General features: G+C 49.3%; 1 non-coding gene and 1 pseudogene across 1 annotated transcript; both read left to right on the top strand.

The window, feature by feature from the left end:
• The first annotated feature begins 20,302 nt into the window (after positions 1 to 20,302).
• Positions 20,303 to 20,457, top strand: LOC124181747. Its single transcript, XR_006870558.1, has one exon. It is a non-coding gene; the product is annotated as a 5.8S ribosomal RNA (ribosomal RNA).
• A 485-nt stretch (positions 20,458 to 20,942) lies between these two features.
• LOC124181839 overlaps positions 20,943 to 26,108 on the top strand; it is a 7,396-nt pseudogene continuing 2,230 nt past the window's right edge.

Genomic DNA, 26,108 nt, shown 5'->3' with positions numbered 1-26,108 from the left:
AATTTGTAAGCGTTATTTTTAAGATAATTGCGATAAAAGGAGTTTTGACCCCAAGTCGTCACTGCGTTATATGACTAGACATCGCAACGATGACGCGGTAGAATTTAGGCGTTTATCTTACCGAGAGCCGGTTTCTTTAGTTTTTACTTTCTTCAATTCCGACGAAGTCATGATGTTAAGGTCGAGTGGGGTTTTAATTGTTGGACGTTATTTTGTAACCGATTTGCCAGAGTGGGGGTTCATTGATCCCGTATCGGTGAATACGACAGAATTCAGGAGTGGATCGTGGGCGCACCGTGAGTGATTGGATACATGTGATAAGGTGGATCACTGCTACTACATCAGCGAGAAAATAATTGTGTAGCGGTAATAAGATGGTTTATTTACAAAAGCCTAGCGGCAAAAAAAAAGAAAGAGAACAATTTGGCGATAATAAAAAAAAAATATGCGATAAGAAAAAGAAAAAAAAATTGCGATAATAAACAAAAATTGTGATAATAAACAAAATGTTTGCGGTAATAAAAAATTGCAAAAAAAATTGCGGTAGTAAAAAAACAAAAAAAAGTTACGGTAATAAAAAAATTGAGAAAAAAAGATTGCGGTAATAAGAAAATTGAAAAAAAATTGCGGTAATAAAAATTGAAACGAAAAATTAGCGAAAGAAGAAAAAAAAACTTTGCGGAAGAAATAAAAACGGCCTTAAAATAAACGAAAATCGCGGTGGACGGGGCCGCCGCCGCGCCGGGTCCAATATATGTCTGGCTCCCCCGGTGGCGGTGGGGAGGTGCCCTGTTGCCTGCTGGGCACTTCGGGTGGCGGGTGGCACTCCGGGTACTCCGGGTGTAAATATCCATAGATACCGCACTTGTTGCAGGCTCTGTCCTCGGGCACCCTATCCGCACACGCCGACACCCGGTGGCCGTATTGCTGGCAGATCCAGCACGAGCCGTACGGGGATCTGCCACCGACCACCGGTCGCGGGTACCTCGGCCTCACCGGTGAGACCGCGGGTGGTGTTGGCCGGGGGTTGGTGCTTGCCGCTCGAGGTGCGGCTCTCTCCCGGGAATGGTGGGGCTCGGGTGGGGTGGAGGCCCGTTTTACCCCCGTTGTCGGCGGCTGGTTGTTAACGGAAACCCTGGTCTCGTGGGTCTGGGTCCCTGTTGACCGCGTCTCGCAGGTGGTCGGGTGCTCCGCCTGAGTCCCGACCTCGTTTCGCCTGAGGCCGTTACCGGCCTGGGTACCCCGGGTGCTGTCGTCCGGGTGCGGGTGGATAATGGCGGCCTGTCGCAGGGCCCGGTAACTTTCCGCCCGGTCCTCCTGGACCTCCAGGGCGGCGGTCGTCAGATCCAGCCAAAAGGCCTGATGCTGACGCCTCAGCTGCTGCAGCAGCGGCTGGTGGCGAGCCAGCCCGGCCCAGCCCCTGGTTTCGGCCTCGGCCTCGGGGAACTGCGGCTCCTCGAACTCCCCCTCCGTCCCGCTGGAGTCGCTTATGCTCGAGTCGGTTGCGATATGGGTTGTTGCGGTAATAAAAAATTGGTGCGAGAAGTATTTGCGGTATCTGCGAAAGTCAAGTCTAATTGTTACGATATGCCTTTAAATGCCCAATATGGGTTTTCCCAATCACCTTGTTGCTAACTACGTCGCTGAGTTTAACGAGTACAGGGGAGATGGTTCTGGTAATGCGATATGGTCCATGGAATTTCTTAGCCAGTTTGGCGCTGTAATTTTGAGCAGCCGAAGAAAGAGTATGTTGGCGTTTCAATACTAGTTCTCCCACGGAGTACGGCTGGGTCCGGTGACGGCGAGTGTAATAACTCGCTTGTCGTTCAAACGCGTTAGCCAGGTTTTCGGCGACCCATTCCCGTAACAGTTGGAGGCGTTCCATACGCTCCTTCCAGAGTTCCGGACTCTGTCTTTCCACTTGTACGTCGCCTCTGGCTATTCGCCGAAGGGAGTTTATTGGAACTGGTGTCCGACCGAGATTTGAGAACGTTGGACTCGTTTGGGCGGAAGTATGATATGCGGTATTGTAAGCGAAACGAAAGTCGGGGAGGTGTAGGTCCCACTCACGGTGTTCTTGCTCGAGGAAAGCGATAATCATGGTTTTTAACACGCGGTTGACTCGTTCTACGGGATTTGCTTGAGGGTGATATGGTGGCGTCGTCGCGTGGGTTACGTGGTAGGTATCGGCAAGTTCTTTTATGGTTCTGTTTACGAATTCGGTGCCATTGTCAGTCAGTAGTACTTGGGGGGTGCCCCAGCGTGATGCGATTAAATCGGTGAAGGCGTCACTAATATTACGACCGGTAGCCTTGCGCAATGGGCAAATCTCGACCCATTTCGTAAACAGGTCCTGGAAGACAAGGAGATAGGCGTAGCCCGAGCGACTGGGAGGGAATGGACCCATTATGTCGGCGGCGACTACTGTCCACGGTTGTTCGATGACCCTACGTCCCATTAAACCCGCTGGGACCCGTTGATCAACCTTGCTTCGCTGACAGGCGTCACAACGCTTGAGGTGTTGGACCACGTCGTGATACATTTTAGGCCAATAGTATGCGAGAGCTAACCTGCGGTGAGACTTGTCAACACCTAGGTGACCGGCTTGGGGGTCACTATGTGCTTCTTGCAAGGCGCGAGAATGAAGATTTGTGGGCAAGACTAGTTTCCAAGCATCTAAATCCTGAACTGGGGTACCGATTATTGGATCTTCGCGATAAAAATATAACTTATCCCCATCTATTTTCCAACGCGGAAATTTCTTAGGTTGCGATATTACTTCGGCTCTACGACGATCGTACCAGGGGTCATCCGACGGTATTATAACGGCGGCTACTTCGGGGATGCGGGATAGTGCGTCAGGAACTACATTTAGCGCACCTTTACGGTGGATGATTTCGAAATCATAACTAAGTAGTTCGAGACCCCAACGGGCCAATCTTCCCGTGGGGTTTTTGAGATTATGGAGCCACCTTAGACTACTATGATCGGTAATGACGGTAAAATGGTAGCCCTCAATGTAAGCGCGATATTTCTGTATGGCCCAAAACACGGCGAGACATTCCAGTTCGGTCACTGAATATTTTCTTTCGGCGTCCGATAGGGTTCGACTGGCATACGCGATAACACGCTCCGCGCCATCTTGAGTCTGGGTTAATACTGCCCCGACTCCGACATTACTAGCATCCGTGTGTAAGACAAAAGGTACTTCAAAATTCGGGTAGGCTAATGTTGGTGCGGTAGTTGAATGAGTTCGAATTTCATCGAATGCGGTATTTCGCTCCTGATCCCAAATCCAGTCCTGAGATTTCTTTAAAAGCCTAGTTAACGGTTCGGTAATTGAAGCAAACTTGGGAATAAAGCGACGATACCAAGATGCCATTCCTAGAAAGCGTCGGACTAACTTGACGTTAGTCGGTACTGGATAGTTAACTACAGGCGAGACTTTCTCCGGATCTATTTGCAAGCCGTGTTCATTTACGAGAAAACCGAGGTACTTGACCTCCGAGCGACAAAACTTACTCTTTTCAGGGTTGACGGTTAATCCTGCGGAATGAATGACGTGTAAGACATGTTTGAGCCAGTGAAGGTGCTCGTCAAAAGTTTTAGTAGCTATTATTATATCATCCAGGTACGCAAACGCATGTGGATCCATATCCGGTCCTATTAATCTATCTAATAGCCTCTGAAACGTGGCCGGCGCTCCGGTTAGGCCAAAAGGCATCCTAGTGAAATGAAATAGTCCTTTCCTGGGGACTATGAATGCGGTAATTTCACGACTGTCTTCGGTAAGCGGAATTTGATAATACGCCTGGCTAAGGTCGATGGTCGAGATATAGCGAGCTGAAGGAAGCTTGTCTAGGATACTGTCCATTCTAGGCAGAGGGTACGCGTCTTTCTCAGATACCTGATTGACTTTGCGGAAATCTATGCAGAAGCGATAAGAACCATTTGGCTTCTTTACCATTACTATGGGGCTAGCCCATGCGCTATGAGATGGTTCGATTATACCGGCTGCTAGCATTTTGCCTACCTCTTCGTCTATAGCCTCCTGTATTTTAGGCGATACGCGGTAAGATCTCTGGCGGATCGCGAGAGCGTTCCCTACGTCAATTCGATGGGAAGTGAGCTTGGTTACTCCAATGTGTTCAGGCATAGGCGGTATTTCGGACTTCATAAAGGCTGCTAATTCGAGATTTTGCTGTTCCGATAAGGTGACTGAACCGTTGCAAAAAGGATTGGTAGCTACGCGTGGATCATTATCGAATGTGTAACTACGCTCAGGGTCATCCTGGAAACGCCAGGTCAATGCGGCAGAATTCACTACGATCCCGAATATCCGAATGAAGTCCAACCCAATGATACAAGAGAAGCTAAGACTGGGCACTAGCCGAGCGGGAATATTATGGTACACCCCTCGTAGCATGACCGGTAAGTCCACTTCACCGGTAATCTGTGCCTCCTGTCCGGCGGCCATTTTGACCGGACCTAAGCGAGACGGTAAAATTGGAAGATTCAAAGCGGTAACTAGCGATATAGCCTCTGGGCCAAGAAAGGTGCGAGAAGAGCCACAATCAAATAATGCTGCGACCGGTTGCGATAAAATTTCGAGGTTGAGAAACAATAGCGGAATTCTAGCGGGCGCTTGGATCGGATTACAAAAATCTAACGATTCGGGTGACGGAGGGGTTTCCGCGGTTCCCCGTTCGTGCGGCTCCATCACTGGTTTCCCGCACACCGATTCGGGCACGTCACCTTAGTATATCCGACTTTGCCACATCGGAAACAGTATAGACCGGTCGCGGGTTCGGGACAATTCGCATATCGGTGACCGGGTTTTCTACACCTGTAGCAGATCAGCGTACCTTTCGGGCTCGGCAGAAAGGGGTTGCCGGCGAACTCAGGAGAGTTATTCGCGATGCCCGCGGTATCCGTCTGAGCCGTTGTAGCGGTAGGAGTGGTCGGCGCACTGGTATCGTTTCGACTACTGAATCGCGGGGTCTTAGCTCGCGGTTGTGCACTTCGACCGTTGGGTCGGTTACCCTGTGTCCCACGATTAGGTGTTGATTGAACGAATTGGGTCGCGTTGGCCATTTCCGTCTCGGGTTCCGGGCCTTCCTCGAAAAAGTCAATTGCTGCGAAATTATTGCGAGAAGGCCTTGGATTTCTTTGCCCGCGGTAAGCTAATTCGGGTAGTACCGATTGTTCCGGGGTTGGCGGTGCTTGATAATTATTTGCTACGCAGAAGCTGATTTCTATCCGACTCGCAATGTCTTCTAATTGATCAAGGTCCTGTAATTCGTCTCGTCGAATTGCAACCTGTAATCGCGGTAATAAGTTGCGGTATGCGTAATCTAACTGTTCCTCTTCCGACCACGCGGGCCTCAATCTGTCGAAATACGCCCTCATATATGTCAAATAATCGGCGACTGACTCGAATTCGCCCTGGGTTCGTCTACGGATTTCCTCCCTCAATGTGAACTGCAATTCCGGATTGACAAATCTACGGCGCCATGCGGCTTCAAATTCTGCAAAAGAATGCCACGTTTCGCGTTTGTTGCGGAACCAATAAATTGCGACACCTGACAAAAAGAAGGGGAGGCGGTCTCTCAACTTGATCTACTAAAGATCTTGACACAACAACAAGAAACTGCTGCTCAACACCAGCAACAACTAATCCAGCTGCTTCAAGAGCAACAAGAACAACGGCGGCGAGAAGGGGAGGCTCGAGAGCGTTCAGAAACTAATCTTCAAGACCTTCTTCGGACGACTGTGGCGGCCCTTCAATCCGTTCATCAAATGAGTAGCACTGGAGGACCGGCTGTTACACCACAGGGTTCTAGAGTCGCTACTCCTGTTCCCTCTACTGTTCCCTTGCCTGTTCCTGTTTCCGTTGTTCAAGAGATCCGACATCCAGGACGAATCCAGGATGTTCGAGACTCAAGGTCTGTGCCTTTTATTAGGGGACTAGTTGAATCCCCAGTTTGTAGAAACAGAGTAAATAATAAGGTTGATTTTTCCGAGCCTCCGTCTCAGGTTCAGCTTCAATACTCTCATTTGAGTCAATTGAATAATTCGAGACTTCCTGGGGTTACTTCTCAGATTCATGAGAAACCCTTTTATCCTTTGAAACCACCGATTTTTGATGGATAGCTTCCATGGGCAGAGTATGAACGTCAATTTAACACTATTGCAAAGCATAATCAGTGGGACTCCGCCATGAGGGCCCACAGCCTTGCCTCTTGTCTTCGGTCGCTGGCTCTGAATGTTTTGACGGCATTGTCTGAGGAAGAAATTTCCGATTATGAGAAACTTAGCTCTGCACTAAAGTTGAGATATGGAAATGACCACTTGACAAAACTGTACACGGCTCAATAACAGACTAGGAGACAAGGACGAGACGAAGACCTAGCGTCTCTTAGCCAGGATATAGAACGGCTTTCACGTGTAGCATTGCCAGATCACGAGCCGTCTCGTAATTTATTAGCGACTCCAGCCTTTCTAAACGCAATTAGTGATCCAGAAATTAAAATGGCCGTTGGAACATCAGGCCTCACTTCTCTGCGAGAGGCAACGGCCAAGGCCCTCGAGGTGATGGCGTTGGGGAAACAATATTTTGGGTTGAACCGGTTTCGTCAGATTGGGGTGTCCGAAAACACCTCAAAAAGACGAAGTTTTGGACACTCGAAGGAGTCAAAACCTCAAAATTATAGAAATAAAAATAACAATAGTAATTTTAAACCAAGAAATCGAGGTTCTTCTCAAAACCCGCAAAACAAGCGTGTGAATAAGAACGCAGTCATGACGAGTCAAACCGGCTTGACCTGTATATTTTGTAAAAAAATAGGTCACGACGCCAATCATTGTTTTCTAATTAAAACAATTAGTAAAGAACAGATGCAAGGCTCGAATTCAAACTCTTATGACTGGCGTAAGAAAAATACAGAAATAGGGAAAGCAAATCCTCAATCGAGTTCTTTAACAGGAACTCACCAAAAAAACTAATTTCAGATGATTTGTCAGGGCGAAAATCATCGCAGATTGTTAGAAGTGAAAGCCCTCGTAGAGAACAGTTTTTAATTAGAAGTCTACGACAGTCTGGTCTTTACGCGCGTGGTACTGTTTATGGCGTAGATTGTCTATGGGTAATAGACACGGGCGCGGAAGTAACCGTAGTTTGATCGGCTCTCTTCAAATCCGATGACCAGATTGTTCCCTCTTTTTCTCTGCGAACAGCCACTGAAGAGACGACCCCGATTTTAAGACAGCCTACTGTCCAAATTAACCTTTTTGGGTGTATCGACTCTCCACATAAGGTTTTTATAGCAGATATAAAGGATGAAGGTATTTTGGAAATGGACTATCTTACAGCTCATAACTGTGTTATCTCGACTAAGAGAAATTCACTAGCTTCAAACAATCGCGAAATAACTCTTTGTACAAATAAAAATGGAATTTATTGGACTCCTCCTAGAATTCGAGAAATAGAACTTTCGGAGGATGATTTGCAACAACATTTTCCTTTACATTCAGAGAGCCTTGTTGAGAAATCTTCGATTTCGTTAAATTCAGCTCAGGTAGAATCGTTTAAATCTCTTTTGCTAGAATTTTTAAATTCTTTCGCCGAAGATAGTGGTGATAAGGGCCGATGTACTTCTGTCAAGCACAAGATCGACGTCGGAGAGAGTTCACCAATAAAACAAGCTCCTCGAAGACTCGCTCTCAACGCCCGAGAAGAGGTGAAGAAGCTTGTGGAAGACATGCTAAAGAACGATGTGATTGAACCATCGCCTAGTCCCTGGGCCTCACCAATCGTCCTTGTGAACAAAAAGGACGGATCCAAACGATTTTGTATCGATTACAGGAAGCTGAACGATATAACGAAGAAGGATTCTTACCCTCTACCCAGAATCGACGAGACACTTGACCTGATAGCTGGTGCAACTTGGTTCAGCACCATAGATCTTCAGAGCGGATACTTGCAGGTCGGAATGGATCCTCTAGATAGATAAAAAACAGCTTTTGATACGGGTTTAGGAGGATTATGGCAGTTTAAGGTTATGCCGTTTGGTTTGAGTAATGCCCCGGCTACCTTTGAACGAATGATGGAGGCTGTTCTCCATGGGCTCTCTGGCAAAATATGCCTCGTTTATTTAGACGATATAATCGTCTTTGGCAAAAATTTTGAAGAAGGAGTTCAAAATCTTAAACCAGTTTTCGCCAGACTGAAGCAAGCAGGCCTAAAAATGAGTCAGAAAAAATGCCATTTGTTCCAGAAAGAAGTAGGCTTCCTCAGACATATCGTCTCAGCACAAGGTGTGAAGACCGACCCATCCAAGATTGAAAAGGTTTCTTCTTGGCCGACACCTAAGAATAAAGAACATATTCAAAGCTTTTTAGGCCTTTGTACGTATAACAGAAGATTTGTAAAAGGTTTCGCTAGTATAGCTAAACCTCTCCATCACTTGACCGGAATCAAGATTCCTTTTGACTGGACCCCGGAATGCGAAGAGGCTTTCAAGAAATTGAAAGAAAATCTTATTTCTTCGCCGATTTTAGCTTATCCAGAGGTCGAAATTCCTTTCATTTTAGATACAGATGCCTCTCTTCCAGGAATAGGCGGGGTTCTGTCACAAATTCAGGGAGGTCAGGAGAGAGTGATGAGCTATTTCAGCGGAGTTTTGAGTAAAACCGAGAGGAATTATTGTGTCACTCGTAGAGAGCTTTTAGCTGTCGTTAAGACCGTAGTACATTTTCACCATTATCTGTACGGTAGGAGATTTTTGATACGTACAGATCATGCTTCTCTCAGGTGGCTACTTTCGTTCAAATCTCCTGAAGGTCAGGTAGCTAGATGGTTAGAAAGGCTCGGTCAGTACGATTCTGATATTCGTCATCGAGCAGGAATTCATCATGGAAACGCCGATGCTCTCTCTCGAAGACCCTGCGAGGAAATGCCAGAGTGTAAACAGTGTGCACGATTAGAGAAAAATCGTGACCCCTCTCTCATAATACGGAAGATTTCTTTCGAAAATAACCAGAAGGAATGGAGAAAATCACAACAAGAGGACGACACTTTGGATCAAGTGAAGTCTTGGAAAGAAGCAGAAACTCGCCCGGACCGGCAGTATATATCTTTAGCCGGACCAAATTTGAAAATTTATTGGGCTCAATGGGACTCTATTCTTTCAATTGATGGAATTTCATACCGAAAATGGGAATCTGCAGACTTGAAAGAAATCAGGCGGCAACTGTTGGTTCCCAGGTCACGAGTTCCAGAGATTCTTGCTTGACATCATGATTCTCCTGCAGGCGGACACTTCGCCTCAAATAAAACTTTGGGCGGAATTCGCAACTTCTACTTTTGGCCCCGTTGCCGGATGGACGTTGAAGATTGGTGTCGAAGATGTCGAATCTGCGCGGCAAAGAAAGGACCTCGAGCGAAGGGACAAAGCTCTCTTCAAATTTACAACGTGGGAGCTCCATTTGAAAGGATAGCAATGGATATTCTTGGAGCTCTCCCGACAACCCATTCTGGAAATAAATATGCTTTGGTTATTGCTGATTATTTTACTAAGTGGCCTGAAGTGGTTCCTCTCGCTGATCAAGAAGCCTCCACTTTAGCACAGGCATTCGTTAAAGAGTTTATTTGTAGACACGGAGTTCTTCTAGAACTTCATACTGATCAAGGCCGAAATTTTGAGTCAACCTTAATGAAAGAGGTTACTCAGATTTTAGGGGTTAGAAAAACTCGTACAACTCCTTTGCATCCGCAATCTGACGGCATGATAGAGCGTCTGAATCGGACTTTGTTACAGTATTTGTTGTCCTTCGTAGAGCAGAATCAGAGAGACTGGGACTCCTGGATCCCTTTCTTCCTCTTATCTTACAGATCTGCGATTCATGAGACAACGAAGCAGACGCCAGCCCTCATGCTTACTGGACGAAATCTTCGACTTCCGTCAGATTTAGAGAAAGGCCCTGTTCCTGTGCAAAGACAGCATCAAACAGATTATGCCTTTTTATTACAACAACGTTTAAAAGAAATTCATCACTTTGCTAGGAATAGAATTTCTATGGCTTCAGATCAATTAAAAACTCGTTATGATATTTGAGCCAGAGATTTGAAATTTAATCCTGGAGATTCTGTCTGGCTCTTTCAACCTCGAAGACAGAAAGGACGATGTCCAAAGCTACAGAGAAATTGGAAAGGCCCTTACTTAGTGGTTAACCGGATAAATGATGTTGTTTATAGAATCCGAAGATCTCCTCATTCGCGTCAGAAAGTGGTTCACTTGAATCGTCTTGCTTCTTTTGAAGAGGATCAACCTGGAACAGTCCAGGTTAGATCTTCAAACGAACACCCTTGACGACTGTGATCGACTTGGCCTTCTTTACAGTCGGTCATCGATTGGGAGAAGAATTTACCTTTCGGAATTCATTTGAATAAAACTCGACCGCTTACGATTATTATTGAAGGAAATATCGAATGCGGAAAAACAACTTTCACCAAGAGGTTTTTAGCAGATTGCCAGGTCTGTACACTTTTGGAACCTTTTGAGGAATATCGAAATGTAGCTGGAATTAATCTTTTAGATTTGATGTATCAGAAGCCAGATCGTTATTTCTATTATTTTCAGCATTTCGCTCAAATGGTTATGTTAGACAGACAACTGCAGACGACTTCATTGCCTGTAAAGGTAATGGAAAGATCGATATTCAGTAGTAATTGTTTTGTAGAAGCTCGTCGAAGGTTAGGCAATTTTCGCGACTTCGAATCTCATTTATTGACAAAAAAATTTGATCTCCTCATTCGCTCGTCTGAGCTCAGAGTAGATTTGATTGTTTATTTGCGAGTTTCCCCAGAAACTTCTCTTGCTCGAGTTAGTTCCCGTTCTCGTGAGGAAGAATCGAGTTTTCCTTCAGAGCTACTCAGAACTATTCATGAGGTTCATGAAGATTGGCTAGTAAAACAAACCTTTTCTTCTTTATCGGCTCCTGTTTTAGTTATCAATGCAGAAGCTACAGCCGATCAAGTTTTTAAAGATTTGTGTATTTCCTCACCATGCGGATAGTATATAGTTCACTCGTACTTGCTTTATTAAGGGATACACTTAATTAAGTAAAAGACATAAAAAAAAAATGATAAAATAGATTTTCTTCATTGAAAAAAAAAACATCAAGATTGTGAAAGGTTATGTTTTAAAAAAATTCATTTCCTTGCAATCGATATTTTGCGTAGCTGGTCTCCATTTTGTAGGTTCGACGCGTGATGACGTTCAGACGAAATCGGGTTTTGGTCGGCTCGATTTTACTACGTCGGACCTAATGTTGCTTCAAGCATTGCTCCATAAATAAGAGAGAGTGATTTTAAGATGGGTTTGCTCTGTTCATTTGGATCTTTCAAATTAGAATTGAATCATTTCTTTTGATTAATAAACTTTTCAAAGAGCTTACATTTATTATCGTTGAGAAGGAGCCGGATTTCAGCGCGGCTCCAAGGACCGTTGTCGTGTCGATCAGTGTCGAGTCCTGGTCAAGTACCTTCTTCGGGCTCGCGGTTGGCTGTCGCTCTCCGCACGAAGCGTGCTAGCGGGAGTAGGGTTGTCTGACACACTATCAACAAAGTGTGGGACAACCGGGGAGATTGGGGAAGTTTCTTTTCAGAAAATTAATTGGAAAAATGGGAGGACGCCCCGGCCGGCGTCCGTGCCGGCCGGAGAACAACAACGATCTGATGTTTTCAATATAAGAAGTTGATTGTTTTCAAATAATCTTTTGTTTTCCTAAAATTTTTGTTTCCTTCTAGAAATTTCTTCTTCAGAATCGAGTTTTGTGTCGGATAGGCTTTGGTTTATTAATGTGAAAAGCGCCACGATTATTTTACTAGGTCGATGAGCGATTGCTTGATTTTCACATTTTATCAACCTTAAGTGTCAGTTTTTGTGAGTACTTTTTCAGGTTACTTGACACAGCCTTTTCCCATCCAATCTTTCCCCGATTCCTGAAGATGACTGGTGGTCCTATTTTGAGGAAGGACGCAGAAATGATTCAGATAAGATCGTTTCTCTTCTTTTGAATACATATTTAATTTATTTTATTCAAGTATTCTCCCAAATTCACTTAGTGAATTTGAATTATTATACCACCTCTCACATTTGTCCTCCAAACTCTAGGGTGTGCTGTCTCTGAAGAAGCCTTGGATTCAGTCACCCATTCCTTTTCCCTGTTTCCTCTGCCGGTTCTCAGAGGGAATCAGTTTTATGTTGCCTAGGACCGAGAGTTCTTCCATGTATCGTTTTCCGCCTCGTCGTACATCTGTGTTTGTTTCACCGCACTATTTTCCCTGAAGAGGAATGGATTTTCTTTTCGACGGCGATCCGGATGATTTTGTCGTCTTGAAATTCATGAAGCCACATGACACTAGATAACACTTACCTTTGTAAAAACAAGACACATAAATTTTTGAAATTATTTAACGCTCAACTATCTGCTCAAGGTTTTCTGTGGTTTACCTTGAGACAGTGGGCAAATGCCAGATAGTAAAAAAGGGACTTCTTGAATTTTTAGAGCCACAGCTCCAACTCACCTTCGAGCACTGACTACTAGACTACTTTTATAATTGTTTCATCTTTCCCAAGTCGGGACAACTCTTTTCCTCGGGGGGGAGTAGTGTTACAAAGGGTGAAATCACCCGTTTTGCCCCCTCTTTAATGATCTAGTAGTCAGCATAGATGAAAGACGTTTATAAACCTCCTACATCTTTAAAAAGAATAAGGTTGCTGCGCCAACCGACATTATTGTAAAAACAGTCTTGTTTCAGACTTTAAACGAGAAACACATATTACGCATTAAAAGCATTTTCACAATATTTTATTCACGCTCTTGATTTCTTTGACTTAATAAGTAAACTCGCGGATCCATATTTCATCAACGTAACGTCAAGAACGTTACAATATAATCTGACGGTTTTTACAACGTGAAAAAGCTAAAATTATTGATAAAGTGAGGTACGTGCAAGTGCTGAGAACTATGTATTTCCCACTCCGCGCCTCTCTCCCCTTCTCACTTTTTCCCTATTTCTCACTCTCTCGCACCGTCCCCCCACTACTTTCTGCGGCCATGATGCCATCTCAGCTGATCACAATATAACGCGGTTGCGTTCGCAGATTTGTGACGCTTTGGTTTGTTTGTTGTGTTTTAAAAAAGTTAAAAGTTATTTTATTTAATAACAGCCATATTTTTCTTAGGATTGTTTTCAAAAACTGAGAATTAATAATTGAGGATATAACAAGTAATGTTTTTCAAAAAAAAACATAAACAAGCAGTATTTATTTTTTTGTAAATAATTCTTAAAGTTGGTGACTTGCGATAATTTACGTGAGTGGAAGTAAGTGAGCGATAGTCGGTAAAGAAAGACAGCACTAGCGAGTGAGAAAGAAAACAATAGCCATTAACTATTGGTGTCCTTTACATGTCGCGGTACTACCTTAAGCTGTCAGAACAATGAAATTCCTCCACATAATTATCAGATTATAGGTTAGCACAACAAGGACATCGAGCTGAACTGTCTGCATATAAATCTAACGAGCTTGAGTATTTCAAGGTGACTATTTTTTCTTCACATTTTCAAAAATCGGCTGTGAGTTCTGACTGCATCCAAATCGTCAGTCTTTTGATTAGGATACCTTTTAGAGGTCACTTAACATTCCCCCTAAATATCTGATAAGCTTAAATAAGTTTTTTTTTTTCCATTTTCTACCCCTTCGTGCTGCCACCCCCGACTTGTAAGCCGGCAGATTAATACTTCTCTGTTACCGGAAGCACATAGGGCGTATACGATATTAATGTCTGACGCACTCGAGTATTTCTTTATAATGAATTTTTTTTACATTTTTGAAAATTAGTACCCACTTCCCGCGGCAGTAAAAGAGCATATATCATATAAACTTTTTTTCTTTTTAGTATCTAATCTTTATGATCCAATAGGTTCTCGCAGCGCTAGAGTGACTTTTCATTTAGCCTCTTGGGCTCCTCTACTATTACCTCGGGGTTCCGATAACCAACAAAATAGAACCGAGGTCCTATTCCATTATTCCATGCACACAGTATTCGGGCGAAAATAGCCTGCTTTGAGCACTCTAATGTGTTCAAAGTAAACGTACCGACTTACCTCGACACTCAGTAAAGAGCATCGCGATGGGATATGAGTTCGGCTGCCCCAGAGGGCAGAGCCCACCGGTAGGACGTCCCACAATGATGCCAGTTAGACATCGCGAGCGGTAAACCGACAGCTTGAGACACGGATTCAACTAGGAGCTTTTTAATCGCAACAACTCCAATATGTGCTATTGGGGCTGGAATTACCGCGGCTACTGGAACTAGATTTGCCCTCCAATGGATCCTCGTTAGAGAATTCGAAGCATACTCATTCCGCTGACGGGGCTTCGGACGAGTCCCGAATCGTTATTTTTCGTTACCATCTCCCCGTGCCGGGAGTGGATAATTTGCGCGCTTGCTGCCGTCCTTGGATGTAATAGCCATTTCTTAGGCTCTCTTTCCGGAATCGAACGCTGATTCCACGTTACCCGTTACAACCATGGTAGGCGCCAAGCCTACTATCGACAGTTGATGAGACACACATTTGAAAGAAGCGTCGCCGGTACAAGACCGTGCGATCAGCCCAAAGGTATTTGGAGTCTCCAAGGTAAACGGCGGACGGGACGTACCCGCCGCCGTTTGGTTATAATCCAATAAAGCATTCCACTCGTCTCTGGTCGGAACTCGGTTTGCTTGTATAAGCTCTATAATTACCATGGTTATCCGAGTGAATGGGTGTACGATCTGAGAAACCATAACTGATTCAATGAGCCATTCGCGGTTTCATCTCAATTAGGCTTGTACTGAGACATGCATGGCTTAATCTCTGAGACAAGCATATAACTACTGGCAGAATTGTTCAGGGAGCTTCGATGTGAAATCTCGGCTCGGACGTGCGCACCCATTGCCGGCCGGGTCTCCTAGCCCGGTCGGCCGCGCGTCTACTATGTGTTTCGGGACTGCCCGCAGGAAGCCTCGTTTTCGTTTGCCGCTACCTCGGTACTCGGCTTATAAGCGTTCGAACAAATTTCCCGGACCCGTCACGTTGGCGAGATTAAAAGCGTATGGGATACGTGAATATATCTCTGGTCTTTGAGTATACGCTTGCAAAGAAGCGAGTTGATGCGTGCGTTGAAACGTTTCGCTTCCGGGTTTCACGGAGAACCGAACTTCTTGCTACCACGTCAAGGGCCATGCGTTCTGAGACGCCGACCCGCGGTCATGCAGTGACGATAATAAATGAGCATGTGTTGATTGGTTTCGTTGGTACGAGGCACGGAATGGCGGGCGAACGCTCTCTCTTGGTCTACACTGACGTACGGATTGTGCTCGCGGACGTACCGGTACGGCGTAGCAGGCGGGCGTCGGCAGGCCGGACCGACCGACTCGCTTCGCTCACTAGTCGGAGCCTGACCGCAAGGACGTCGGCGCCGATACGGTGGTAGCACGGTCGGCTTACGGGGCGAAACCTCTGCGAGGTATTCAGAAAATTTTGAACTCCGGGAACTCGTTTGCTGTGAGTCGAATTTTGCGAAGGCTCATTTGACAGAGCCCCGTCAGGCGCCCGGTCCAGATCGACTTCCGGAAGGCGTGCATCGCCTTTCGCTCGACTCGGACCGAAACTTGCACAGGTCCCGTGGCACCGCATCGGGCCGAAGCTCGGGCGTACGTCGGTCCATCGTCGGCATGTTCACATCATCTCGACTCCGAGAAACCACGAATTGCCTTCCGGTCGACCCTGACAAAGTCCCTTCAGTCGCGCCGTGCCGCTGTCGGTTCGCGGGTTCAGCGTCGACCATCATGGGACGCGGCGCATTGCCTTTTCGTCTTCTGGAACGAAAAAAATTCCCAAGTCCCTCGGGGATCGAGGACGACGACCGACGGTCGACGTATTATCGATAAGATCAGGGCCACGTTCTGTCCCGGCTGAATGTCGGCCTACCATTCCCGAATCCGGCAGCGTACCAAGGGTCCACCGGTTCATCCTGTCGCTTGTTGGCCTTGCGTTCGCTGTCCGGCGATTTGAACTGCGTATATCTCAAGTGGCAACGGGTACGGGAAGGAAAAAATTCTTTCCAAGTCCCCGGGTTGTGTAAATACGGGATTTCTGGGACACAACATGATGGCGTACCGGCAAATCAGCCACGATGCTCACCTTACGACAGTCGGTATGTTACCACCACGATGGTCAGCCTCAACCACAATATTGTTACCGGCTGTTGACATCGACGGCGCCACCAGTATTTTTGCCCGATTTTACCGACACACAGTTTAAGAATAAATTATTTGCTCGGTTACATAAGCATCCATTTTGATTTTTGCTTAGTTGGATGAGCAGCCATTCTGATTATTGCTCAAACAGATAAGCATCAATTCTGATTGTTGCTCAGTTGAATAAGCACCATTTCGATATTTCTATCGTCGAATGAGCAAAAATTTGAAATTTTTTTTTTTTTGTTAAAGTTTGAAGGGACTCGTCAAAGCTGCGGTCCAAGTCGAGCGAAAGGCGACGCGCGGCGTCCCGGAGTCGATCCAGACCGACGATACTTGTAAAAATTTCGGTCCAAGTCGACGGAGTGGCGATGCGCGGCGTCCCGGAGTCGATCCGGGCCGACGGGACTTGTAAAAATTTCAGTCTGAGTCGAGCGAAAGGCGACGCGTGACGTCCCGGAGTTGATCCGGACCGACGGGACTTGTAAAAATTTCGGTCCAAGTCCGGCGAAAGGCGATGCGCGGCAACCCGGAGTCGATACGGGCCGGGAGCCTGTCGGAACATCGTCAAATGAGCCTCGGTTAATTTCGACAAAGTTCCCAGAGTTCAAAATTTTTCGATGGCACGCGGAGGTTTCGCCCCGTAAGCCGACCGTGCTACCACCGTATCGGCGCCGACGTCCTAGCGGCCAGGCTCCTACTAGTAAGAGGAGCGAGTCGGTCGGGCCGGTCTTCCGTCGTCCGCCTGCTACGCTGTACCGGCACGTGCTCGAGCACGATACGTACGTCAGCGTAGACCAGGAGCGGGCGATCTCGGACCGTTCCGTGCCTCGTACCAAAGAAACTACGCGACTCGCGCTGTTTCATCTATCGTCACTGCATTAACGCGGGTCGGTGTCTCAGACCGAATGGCCCTTGACGCGGTACCAAGAAGTTCGGCTTTCCGTGAAACACGGAAGGCGGAACGCTCCAACGCACGCGTCAACTCGCTTCTTTCCGAGCGTACACTCGAAGACCAGAGATGTTATAACAACGTATCCCAGACGCTTTAAATCTAGCCCACGGGTACGGGAGATCGTTCGAACGCTTATGGGCCGAGTGTCGAGGTAGCGGCACACGAAACCGGGGCTGCCTGCGGGCAGTCCCGAAACACACAGTAGACGCGCGTCCGAACAGGCAAAAAACCCCGTCGGCGATGGGTGGCGCACGTCCGAGCCGAGATTTTGTATCGAAGCTCCCTGGTTGATCCTACCAGTAGTCATATGCTGATCTCAAAGATTGAAACATGCATGTCTCAGTGCGAGCCAAATTAAGGTGAAACCGCGAATGGCTCATCAAATCAGTCATGGCTTCTTAGATCGTACACACATTTACTTGGATGACTGTGGTAATTCTAGAGCTGATACATGAAAACAGATTGCCGACCAGAGATGGAAGCAATGCTTTCATTAGATCAAAACCAATCGGCGGCGGGTACGTCCCGTCCGCCAATCACCTTGGTGACTCTGAATAACTTTGGGCTGATCTCACGGTCTCGTACCGGTGACGCTTCTTTCGAATGTCTGTCTTATCAACTGTCGATGGTAGGCTCTGCGCCTACCATAGTTGTAACGGGTAACGGGGAATCAGGGTTCTATTCCGGAGAGGAAGCCTGAGAAACGGCTACCACATCCAAGGAAGGCAGCAGGCCCGCACATCACACACTCCCGGCACGGGGAGGTAGTGACGAAAAATAACGATACGGGACTCGTCCGAGGCCCCGTAATCGAAATGAGTACACTTCAAATCCTTTAACAAGAATCCATTGAAGGGCAAGTCTGGTGCCAGCAGCCGCGGTATTTCCAGTTCCAATAGCGTATATTAAAGTTGTTGTGGTTAAAAAGCTCGTAGTTGAATCTGTGTCCCACGCTGTCGGTTCACCGCTCGCGGTGTCTATCTGGCATGATTGCGGGACGTCCTACCGGTGGGCTTAGCCCTCCGGGGCGGCTCAACTAATATCCTATTGCGGTGCTCTTCACTGAGTGTCGAGGTGGGCCGATACGTTTACTTTGAACAGATTAGAGTGCTTAAAGCAGGCTATTTTCGCCTGAATACTGTGTGCATGGGATAATGGAATAGGACCTCGGTTCTATTTTGTTGGTTTTCGGAACCCTGAGGTAATGATTAATAAGGACAGATGGGGGCATTCGTATTGCAACGTTGCAGGTGGAATTCTTGGATCGTCGCAAGACGGACAGAAGCGAAAGCAATCGACAAAGATGTTTTCTTTAATCAAGAACGAAAGTTAGAGTTCCAAAGGCGATCAGATACCGCCCTAGTTCTAACCATAAACGATGCCAGCTAGCGATCCGCCGAAGTTCCTCCGATGACTCGGCGGGCAGCTTCCGGGAAACCAAGGCTTTTGGGTTCCAGGGGAAGTATGGTTGCAAAGCTGAAACTTAAAGGAATTGACGGAAGGGCACCACCAGGAGTGAAGCCTGCGGCCTAATTTGACTCAACACGGGAAACCTCACCAGGCCCGGACACCGGAAGGATTGACAGATTGAGAGTTTTTTCTTGATTCGGTGGGTGGTGGTGCATGGCCGTTCTTAGTTGGTGGAGCGATTTGTCTGGTTAATTCCGATAACGAACAAGACTCTAGCCTGCTAAATAGGCGTACCTTCCGGTATCTCGAAGGCCCCCGGCCTCGGTCGGGCGGTTTTTACTACCGGCGTACAAATAAATCTTGATAGAGGGACAGGCGGCTTCTAGCCGCACGAGATTGAGCAATAACAGGTCTGTGATGCCCTTAGATGTTCTGGGCCGCACGCGCACTACACTGAAGGAATCAGCGTGTCTTCCCTGGCCGAAAGGCCCAGGTAACCCGCTGAACCTCCTTCGTGCTAGGGATTGGGGCTTGCAATTATTCCCCATGAACGAGGAATTCCCAGTAAGCGCGAGTCATAAGCTCGCGTTGATTACGTCCCTGCCCTTTGTACACTCCGCCCGTCGCTACTACCGATTGAATGATTTAGTGAGGTCTTCGGACTGGTACGCGGCAATGTCTCGGCATTGCCGATGTTGCCGGGAAGATGACCAAACTTGATCATTTAGAGGAAGTAAAAGTCGTAACAAGGTTTCCGTAGGTGAACCTGCGGAAGGATCATTAACGTTTCGTACTGCCGAAGCAGCGACTCGTAAGCGCGTGGGGCTGTCTCGCCGCGAGAGCGGCGTGTCACGCCCACGTGTCGCGAACAAAATTACACAAAACTTTGAACGACGTAACGGTCGGGCCCGGTCGCCGCGGCGCGCAACACAATCGTCGTGACAACGAACGCGGTGCTGACGCTGGATCCGATGGGTCCGGCGTTCGCCGCGGTCGCGACAAGCGCAGTCGCCGGCTAAAACCGCCCGACGACCGACTCGCGCCGAAGCGTCGACCCGTCGCTCCGCGTCCAGCGCGGAGCAGCGGCGGGTCGTTCGCGCCTCCGGCCGACTCGGTGCCGAGAGGGGACCGCTCCGCGGTCCGCCTCGACTCGTTCGACCCGGTCAGGTCGTACGAGAGAGACGTGCGAAGCTGGTCTCAGCGCTTCTTCGCGGGCAGCCTGTCTGCGCCCGGGTGTCCTCGGTGCAACGCCGTTACACCCCGGACGCAGGCCGCGAACGCGGTAGGCTTCGAAGAGAATTTTCGCCCGTACGAGAAAGCTCGCGTCAGCGTCGAGGGCAGCGATGCCTGGGACTCGCTGACGCGGCCCACTGCCGTCCGCCGTCAATCGTTTGCATTGCGAGCCGATCGGGTCCGGCGTCGGTTCATCCCGGCGAAGACGACCCGTGAACTCGAGGCGACGTCGGCTCTTGAACTATCGCACGAACGAAATTTGACGCGCGGCGCGCGTTCCTTCCCGCGCGCAACCGCGCAAGGGCTGACGCACGCGGCGCCGCGCTCACGACCACAGAAAGCCGGTAACAACCGTAATTTTAGCATTTTTAATGCAAAATTCACATATATGATTACCCTTAACGGAGGATCACTTGGCTCGTGGGTCGATGAAGAACGCAGCTACTTGCGCGTCAACTTGTGAACTGCAGGACACATGAACATCGACATTTCGAACGCACATTGCGGTCCACGGATACAATTCCCGGACCACGCCTGGCTGAGGGTCGTTTAACAACGACAGACTGCTCCGTCGGCAACGGTGCCGCGGTCACCCCCCCGGGGGGAACAGCGCACCGTGCCTTCGCGAGCGAATGACTGGGCGTTCGCAACCCGTGTCGCGCGCCGGTCGCGCGGCAACGGGCCGCGTCGCCTCAAACGCACACGTATGTCACGGTCACGACGCGTCGCCGCAGATCGCGGGGTCGAGCTGTCGCTGCCGTTCGTCACGTTCCGGTGCTAGCGATAGTCGAGAGAACGAACGAATTCGGCTCGGCGACACACAGACCGCGCGCGGTCGGTTTGCCGCTCATGTGAACAAGTTCCGTTCCACGTTTTGCCGCGGGGGGCTCTCGAGTCTCCCGTACGGCAAGCGTGTTTACGGTCGTTTCCGTGGCCCGAACGTATGAATGAGATACGTTGTGTCCTCGTCCGTGTCGACGGTCCTGTTCTTGAACGAACGACCGTCGCCGACGACAGACTCGCAATCTTACGACGACCTCAGAGCAGGCGAGACTACCCGCTGAATTGAAGCATATTACTAAGCGGAGGAAAAGAAACTAACTAGGATTTCCTTAGTAGCGGCAAGCGAACAGGAAACAGCCCAGCACTGAATTCCGCTGTTCTGCCGCCGGGAAATGTAGTGTTTGGGAGGATCCACTTATCCCGGGGCGTCGGCCCGCGTCTGAGTCCATCTTGAATGGGGCTACTTACCCGCAGAGGGTGCCAGGCCCGTAGTGACCGGGACGCGCCACGGGAAGATCTCTCCTCAGAGTCGGGTTGCTTGAGAGTGCAGCTCTAAGTGGGTGGTAAACTCCATCGAAGGCTAAATATAACCACGAGACCGATAGCGAACAAGTACCGTGAGGAAAAGTTGAAAAGAACTTTGAAGAGAGAGTTCAAGAGTACGTGAAACCGTTTAGGGGTAAACCTGAGAAACCCGAAAGATCGAACGGGGAGATTCATCGTCAGCGACGCAGGTTTCGCCGCGGCTCGTGATGTCGGGACCTCGCGTCCACGGCACTTGGTCGCGGTGCAATGTCCGGCGGCACCGGCGTGCACTTCTTCCCTTGTAGGACGTCGCGACCCGTTGGGTGTCGGTCTAAGGCCCGGTCGGCTGCCTGTCTCGGCGTTCTCGTCGGGGCAGACCCCCGGTTGCCCGCCCGGCTGCCCGGCGGTACCCGCACGGTATAGAGCCGCATTGAACTGCGTCGGGCCCGCCGCAAGCGCGGTCAGCGATTCCCGGTGGTCGGATGTAGCGCCGTCCCCGGGCCTGGCCAGCTGTTGGCTGGCGGTGTCCTCTGGCTGGCTCGTTCGAATTATCAAATACCGGTCGGCGACGCTTCTGCTTTGGGTACTTTCAGGACCCGTCTTGAAACACGGACCAAGGAGTCTAACATGTGCGCGAGTCACTGGGACGAGCAAACCTGAAGGCGAAAGGAAAGTAAAGGTCAGCCCAGCGCTGACGGAGGGAGGACGGGCCGCGTCACGATGCGGCCCCGCACTCCCGGGGCGTCTCGTTCTTACTGCGAGAAGAGGCGCACCCAGAGCGTACACGTTGGGACCCGAAAGATGGTGAACTATGCCTGGTCAGGACGAAGTCAGGGGAAACCCTGATGGAGGTCCGTAGCGATTCTGACGTGCAAATCGATCGTCGGAACTGGGTATAGGGGCGAAAGACTAATCGAACCATCTAGTAGCTGGTTCCCTCCAAAGTTTTCCTCAGGATAGCTGGCACTCGCGTACAAAACGTACACGAGTCTCATCCGGTAAAGCGAATGATCAGAGCTCTGGGGCCGAAACAACCTCATTCTATTCTCAAACTTTAAATGGGTGAGATCTCTGGCTTGCTTGAACTATGAAGCCACGAGATCTCGGATCAGAGTGCCAAGTGGGCCACTTTTGGTAAGCAGAACTGGCGCTGTGGGATGAACCAAACGCCGAGTTAAGGTGCCAAAGTCGACGCTTATGGGATACCATGAAAGGCGTTGGTTGCTTAAGACAGCAGGACGGTGGCCATGGAAGTCGGAATCCGCTAAGGAGTGTATAACAACTCACCTGCCGAAGCAACTAGCCCTGAAAATGGATGGCGCTGAAGCGTCGCGCCTATACTCGGCCGTCAGCGGCATACGAGGCGGCCTAGGCTGTCATGAAGCCCTGACGAGTAGGAGGGTTGCGGCGGTGTGCGCAGAAGGGTCTGGGCGTGAGCCTGCCTGGAGCCGCCGTCGGTGCAGATCTTGGTGGCAGTAGCAAATACTCCAGCGAGGCCCTGGAGGACTGACGTGGATAAGGGTTCCGTGTGAACAGCCGTTGCACACGAGTCAGTCGATCCTAAGCCCTAGGAGGAATCCGATGACGATGTTGGTGTATTTCTATGCCTGACACGCGCGTCGTGACGCCGGTGATTGTGCGAACGTCGGGCCTCGCTCGGCGTTCCCCCCGGCGTGGGCGCGCGCGGTTTGAAATATGACACACCCGTCGGGCGAAAGGGAATCCGGTTCCTATTCCGGAACCCGGCAGCGGAACCGTTTACAAGTCGGGCCCTCGCAAGTTTTCTTTTCTGTATAAGCGTTCGAGTTCCCTGGAATCCTCTAGCAGGGAGATAGGGTTTGGAACGCGAAGAGCACCGCAGTTGCGGCGGTGTCCGGATCTTCCCCTCGGACCTTGAAAATCTAGGAGAGGGCCACGTGGAGGTCTCGCCCCGGTTCGTACCCATATCCGCAGCAGGTCTCCAAGGTGAAGAGCCTCTAGTCGATAGACTAATGTAGGTAAGGGAAGTCGGCAAATTGGATCCGTAACTTCGGAATAAGGATTGGCTCTGAGGATCGGGGCGTGTCGGGCTTGGTCGGGAAGCGGGTTTGACTGACGTGCCGGGCCTGGGCGAGGTGATGGTAATAACCGGATCCGAGCTCGGTCCCGTGCCTTGGCCTTCCGCGGATCTTCCTTGCGGCGAGGCTTCGGCGGCGGTTTGCCGTTGCCGTCGTCCTCTTCGGCCGCCATTCAACGGTCAGCTCAGATCTGGCACGGACTGGGGGAATTCGACTGTCTAATTAAAACAAAGCATTGCGATGGCCCGAGCGGGTGTTGACGCAATGTGATTTCTGCCCAGTGCTCTGAATGTCAACGTGAAGAAATTTAAGCAAGCGCGGGTAAACGGCGGGAGTAACTATGACTCTCTCAAGGGTTATGGTTTAGCAAGCAGTGCCCTCTCCGTGGGTCCCGCCACCAGTACCTGCCTTCGGGTGTAGAAGCTAACAACTGCCTCCGCGATTACTACCTTTGGGGCTACCAACCTCTCTGGTGAACAGTGTTGGGCCAAGAAACAGAAATAAGCCTCGGATGGATGGCGCACCCATGTTAGGTGGTCATCACGACGGCGCGCCGACTGGTGACGCCGTGCCAACGCTGCATGAACGTAGACCTAGTCCTGAGGACCCTGTGCGTGATGCTGTCGCGTGTGAATTTCCCGGCTGCGGTCGGGTTTTCACTACCAAAACTGGATGCGGAGTTCACTGCCAGAAAACTCACAAAGACCGGTACGATGCTAGATAGAATACCGAGCATGTAAAGACGCGATGGTTCCTCGAGGAACTAGCCCTCCTTGCGAGACAAGAGGCCAGATTGGCGTCGCAAGGTGTCAGATTTATCAATCAAGCGCTCCTGGCTACCCTGCTGAATAGGACGCTTGAGTCGATAAAAGGCCAGAGAAGGAAGGCCGAGTACAAAGCGATGGTTACGCGGGCCCTCGAGGACCTGCGTAATCCGGATGCGGCGGCCGGTCCCCCTCAAACTGAGCTAAATCTCGAACCGGCAAACAATAGCCCGGAAAGACACAACCCGGTGAACAACAATCCGGAGAGGCACAGCCCGGGATTGCAGACTGTTGAACCCTCTAGTGAGGACTTCAGTGAGCGCATCCTGCAACACTTGCGTGGTCTGCCGGCTTGTGTGTGTCCTGACGCCAATAGTGACAGGCTTGATACCATAATCGAGTCTCTTGCGAACTGGAGCCGTGCGCAAGTTTTCGAGGAGACGTCTCTATACCTCCGAGAAACATTCCTAGAACAACAAGGAGCGCGTGGTGTTAGACCACAGGCCGGCAATAGAACCGAACAATCGCGTCGTAAAACTCGAAGGGCGGATTTCGCGAAGGTACAAAAAGCATGAAAACGCAATAGAACAACAGCGATACGAGACATTCTGAGGGATAAGCGGACAGAGTCTGCTCCGGTTGAAGAGATCATGGTTCCCTTCTGGGAGCGAATAATGACGTCCGGCAGTAACATCACACCTGGAGTTACAGCTAGCCGGGACGTGGTCAGCAGTCTATGGGACCCTGTGACGTGTACGGAGGTGAGGGAGGCCTTACCCCCTCTCGGATCGGCCCCTGGACCTGACTCACTGACGGTAGAGAGGTTCAGGAAGGTGCCGCCGGGTATTTGGACGCGGATATTTAACATCTTCATGCTATGTGGTAAGCTCCCTGATTATCTTTGTGAGTACAAGACCACCCTTATACCCAAGAAAGACGGCGCCTCTGAACCGGGCGAATTCAGATCCATCTCGGTATCTTCCGCGATAGTGAGGGGCTTCCATAAGGTGTTGGCTAATCGAATGTGTAAGCGCATTCGGCTAGACCCTCGCCAGAAGGCCTTTCAGCCGATTGATGGATGTTCCGAGAACATCTTCTTAATTGATTTCGTCCTTAAGCACGCCAAACAAAATTTCCAACCTATGTTTCTGGCGTCGCTGGATGTCGCTAAGGCTTTCGACTCAGTCACACATGAGACTATCCTAGACATACTCCGTTCCTTCGGAGTCCCTGAGGCAATAGTCGAGTATATTGCGAATGTGTATCGTGGATCGTCGACGAAACTCCAATGCGGGGATGGGCTATCTTGCGCTATTCGCCCTAATTGTGGGGTAAAGCACGGTGATCCTTTATCTCCGATGCTGTTCAACATGGTGATTGATCGGCTGTTCTCCATGTTTCCGAAAGAAACGGGAATTCAAGTTGGCAGCTCCGTGTTGAATGCCATGGGTTACGCCGACGACCTCGTGCTCTTCGCGACTACTCCTGTCGGGCTCCAAGAGCTGCTCGACATTACTGCACAATACCTGCAAAAATGTGGCCTACGTGTCAACACATCGAAATGCTTTACCGTGTCTCTGAAAACTGTTCCCAAAGGAAAGAAGTCCGTAGTCGACTCAAGGCAAAGATTTCAGTGCCTAGGCCGTCCTATACCCGCACTAAAGAGGTCGGATGAATGGAAATACCTCGGGGTTCCGTTTACTCCTGAAGGACGTCTTTCGAGTAATCCGCTAGATCGCCTCAAGAAGGAGATCGAACAGCTACGTGCGGCTCCTCCTGAGCCGCAGCAGCGTCTATTCGCTGCGGTCTATGGTTATTCCCGGCCTGTACCATATGCTAGTGTTAGGATCGACGAACATCAGTTCATTGAATAGGTTAGACATTACCGTGAGAGGCTACGTCCGGGAATGACTCGATCTTCCACACGATGTTCCGAATGCGTATTTCCATGCAGACGTTAAGGATGGTGGCCTGTCGATTCCATCATTTCGCCGGACAGCCCCGCTTCAACGTTATTATCGGTTAAAGGCCGTAGCCGTCGCTTGCGACGGCGATGCCCCTGAGACCATG

The sequence above is a fragment of the Neodiprion fabricii genome, chromosome 4 (genome assembly GCF_021155785.1).
Source record: "Neodiprion fabricii isolate iyNeoFabr1 chromosome 4, iyNeoFabr1.1, whole genome shotgun sequence".
In the NCBI taxonomy this organism is placed as follows: domain Eukaryota; kingdom Metazoa; phylum Arthropoda; class Insecta; order Hymenoptera; family Diprionidae; genus Neodiprion; species Neodiprion fabricii.
The sequence above is the reverse complement of the archived record's forward strand: the minus strand, read 5'-3'. Positions and strand labels throughout refer to the sequence as shown.